This window comes from Echinops telfairi, unplaced genomic scaffold, assembly GCF_000313985.2.
Source record: "Echinops telfairi isolate 266 unplaced genomic scaffold, ASM31398v2 ScPeMD7_7409;HRSCAF=8447, whole genome shotgun sequence".
Taxonomy (NCBI): domain Eukaryota; kingdom Metazoa; phylum Chordata; class Mammalia; order Afrosoricida; family Tenrecidae; genus Echinops; species Echinops telfairi.
The window spans coordinates 10,016,705-10,020,691 of NW_022111309.1; the positions used below are offsets into that span (position 1 = coordinate 10,016,705).

The 3,987-nt window shown below is 43.3% G+C and overlaps 1 pseudogene; it reads left to right on the forward strand.

Moving 5' to 3' along the window:
- The first annotated feature begins 249 nt into the window (after positions 1-249).
- Positions 250-506, forward strand: LOC115871844 (annotated as a pseudogene).
- Positions 507-3,987: the final 3,481 nt, after the last annotated feature.

The following is a 3,987-nucleotide window of genomic DNA, read 5'->3' on the forward strand; positions in this document are numbered from 1 at the left end:
TCGTTCAGCTTCAAAGATTCAGCTGATAGAACTTCACAACAAATAACACATTGCAGTTTCTCAATTCCTGCTATAATGATTGAGGTGAAACCATACTGTAAAACATCCTCACTGTATTTTCTTTTCTTCACGTTCATCTCTACACGATCCATTGTCATGGGATGGTTTGCTAATGAAAATAATATATAACAATAGCTTTAATAATACAAAAGATGGTTATGGGTGAGCTACCGATTAAGCCTGATCAAGATGACAACCTCGCTGGGTCACCGAGATTTTGTGGCGGCACCCATGGGTGAAAAGCCGGTGAAGAGCGTGGCCGGGATTGGTGATGTCTTGGGCAGGAAGCTGGAGAAGAGGCCTATGTGGTCCTGGGGCAGTTTCTGGTACTAAAGAAAGATGAAGATCTCTTCTGGAAATGGCTCAAGGACACGTGTGGCACCGATGCCAACCAGTCCCGGAAGTGCTTTGGGTGCCTTTGAGAGTGGGACGACACCTTCTTGTGATGATGTCTGGGGAGCCCCCAGGTCCCAGGCCAGACTCTCCGGAGGTGCGGCTGGGTAGGGGCTCTTCCCCATCCTCTGCAAAGGAGAAGCTTGCTGTGTCCCGTTCGCATCCAATGGCTCCAGGGCCTTCGAGAGTTCTCACCCGTCACCATTTCAACGTTTCTGGAATTCTTGCTCTTGCATGAGTTCCCCTTCCTTCCTTGCAGTCCCGGTTCCCTGCCAGGTCCATGGTCACAGTTACTAGCTTTCCTGGCCCTTCCCTCATGCTCATCTTCACCTCTGGTCTGCTTTAGACCATTTGGCTCCTTTTGGGTAGAACATCCCTTGACCTTGTGAAGTTTTTAAATCAGTCAGTGGCCTTCAGAAAAATAATAATACAAAAGATGATACATGGCATAGTTCAGTCAATACAGTTCATTAATGTTTCCTATGATTTACCATTCTCAGTTTTTTACATACCTGTTACTATCACAAGGGGGCAGTATTCACATCAACCACAGCTGAATATAAAAAGACTGATCAGCATCCAGATTAAGTTCCCATGGTATATGTATGTATGTATATATATATATTTTTTTTGTTGTTGTTGTTGCAGTAGTTGATGATTTTACAGTACGTGATTTTAAATTTGACCAGTAATTATAATTCATGAAGTGCTGTTTTGCCTCCAATACTGCTGCTTTCAACACAGTAGCTGCTTTTAACAGAGTAGCTGCTTTCAACACAGCAGCACTTTCTACACCATAGCTGCTCTCTACAGTGTAGCTGCTCTCTACACATGTGTGACTGGTCCACATAAGTACAGTATGGTGCCAACCCTGTTACATACACCTGTATTTGTATGGGGTGTATGTGATGAGGTTAGTGCGATGATGTCATCATGCCGGGTACTCGTATGTGGGCATATCTGCATGTGGGCAGACTCACCTGGAGACGGTGTGCCTTGGTTCCTAAGACCATCAGAAATATGTGATTTCCAATGGCCTTAGGTGACCCCTGTGAAAGGGTTGTTCAACCCCCAAAGGGGTTGAGACCCACAGGTTGAGAACCGCTGCATTAGAGAAACTCTTCCCCAGGTACCCCAGGAGACATGTATAAGAATGTTCCAGAAGCATTATTTTTAATATATTACAAAGTAAAGGAAATAATTTTAATGTCCTTCATATATGATTGTAGATACATATAGAAAGCCACACACACACAGTTATGGAGTTAGACCTGGGTACCCACGTGTTCTGCATCCTAGGATTTAACCCACTGCAGATGGAAAAGGGGGTGGAACATACCAGGGCGAGGAAAGCAAATATTGGGACCAGGTCAAAAGAAATCCCTCAAAAGCTAAAAAAGAGCAAAAAGTGCCATTAACATAGCATTTTCCTGGTATTAAGTATTACAAGTAATCTAGAGATAATTTAAACTATAAGGGAGGGTATACATAGGTTATATGCAAACAATGCACCATTTTAAATTGGAACTTTAGCACCATCAGATTTCAGTATCTACCTGGAAATACCTAAGCCGAAGGATGACTATATGACAGTCCTGATGATGGTGCTGGTGGAGATGAGCCTTTGATTGGCAAAGGAGAGTAAAAGCCATGTGCCCCTCTCCCTGCTGGAGGGGTGGAACAGAAGGCTCACTCTTGAGATTAAGAGGGATTCTGAACAGAAGAGATTCGTGCCTTCACCTTGATTTCAGATTTCTGAAGGTTGAAGGTTTGCTTAAATGTCACCTCCCCAGTAAGGATGAGAGCATGGACTATCATCACCAAAAACCTCTAATCCCATGGTCCTGGGCCTACAATGAGTCGGTGATTAACTAGGGGATGCAAGCCACTGTCAGAAAAAAAAGAGCAAGGCTGCACGTTTGAGAGGCCTAGCCAGTATGATCCCAGGACACCGGGATGTTTGTGTGCACAGATACCAGACTCTTTCAGACCAGGAAGCAGGCCCCTCCCCTCCCCAGACCAGCAAGATACGGCTCAATACTGAGAAACTCCCTGTTCACACATGTAGTCTTCTCTCCTTGCCTCCACACCTCCTCCCTCCACAATCTCACCTAGTCTCCTGTTCCCATATGCCACCTCATGGAGAAAGCATCAAAGTGAGAGCTTTCAATTAGTGGACATTTCCATGCACCCCCACACCCCGCCCAGTTTCAGTTAGTTGACATTTTCACACCTTCTCTGAACCCCAGAGATCAAAACTGAGTGCTTTGTGGTGGCAAGATTTTAAGTCTTCTATCATCAGGGAGTGGAGGACTCCGACTCAAAGTTGAGTGTGGCTATAAAGATTTGAAGAAGATTTATTTTTATGAACTGAAAAATGGAATTTTATCATCTGTTGTACCTATGAAGAATGATATCCAATGTGTTCATTTTTAATTACTTATATATATTATTTATATACATATTTTATATAATATATAAAAAAGATATGCATTTGCACATATACACCAATAATCAATTAATCAGCTACTTCAAATTGGCTATGACTCTTGCCAACTCTGGGTGGGACTGAGTAGAAGCATACTGTGTAGGATATTTCATGGTTAATTTTTCTGAAGAAGATCTCCAGGCTTTCCTTTATGGGTGGACTCAAATCTCCAACCTTTTAATTAGAAGTTGAGTGCATTGTTTGCACTACCCAGGGACACCTTGTCCTCCCTGCCACATAAATATGGATCTCTGTTCACATATTTGAACAAAGCAAAACGTAGTAAGCATCCAATTCTGTAACTTCTTTCCATTCACAGAGCATCTGGGTTCTTTCACCAGTTATTAACAGTCTTTGGCGTATTAATTATATATAACATTCATCTGTAGACATTGCATTCCACCCCCTTCTTCGTGTCTTCTTTTGAAAGCAAACAACTACAACCCTCTGTAGGCACATGTCCAGCCTCCTGCTTGCCTGACTCTTGAACACTCCGGCATGTCACTATCTCACTTAAAGTATCCTGCCAGGGATATCCACGCAGGTCTGCTACATGAGCTGGCCAACGACCTTTAAGGAGGAGATTTTGCATGGAACAATACTCGGCAACAGGCTAGCTAGAAGCTGGCCTATTCCACATCCTTCTCAGCCCCAACTTAAAAGTCTCTTTCCAAGGTTGAACGATACTCTTTTAAACATTTTTTTATCCTGCATCCTGAGCAACCCCACTCACTAGGCCTGGCCTTCTAATCTAGAATTAATGTTTTCTTGATACAAATCAATCTCCTTGACTTTAGCTGCCCCTGATTGGTCTGACTTTCAGGTTTCCTTCAGTGTAACTTACCATAAAGGGCTCTGGTTCAGGTGTTAGCAGCATCTTCTTAAGACACATAAAATGAACATGGTGGTGGATACAGGTATTGCATGATGTTTGTGGCGCCCAGAAAAGGGGTCCTAAGGCTCAGCCATCCCCACCTAACTGTGAGAAACATCACAAAAGATCTTATACATGCTTTGTGTTCAACCCAGCTTTCAGGTCCCCCTCA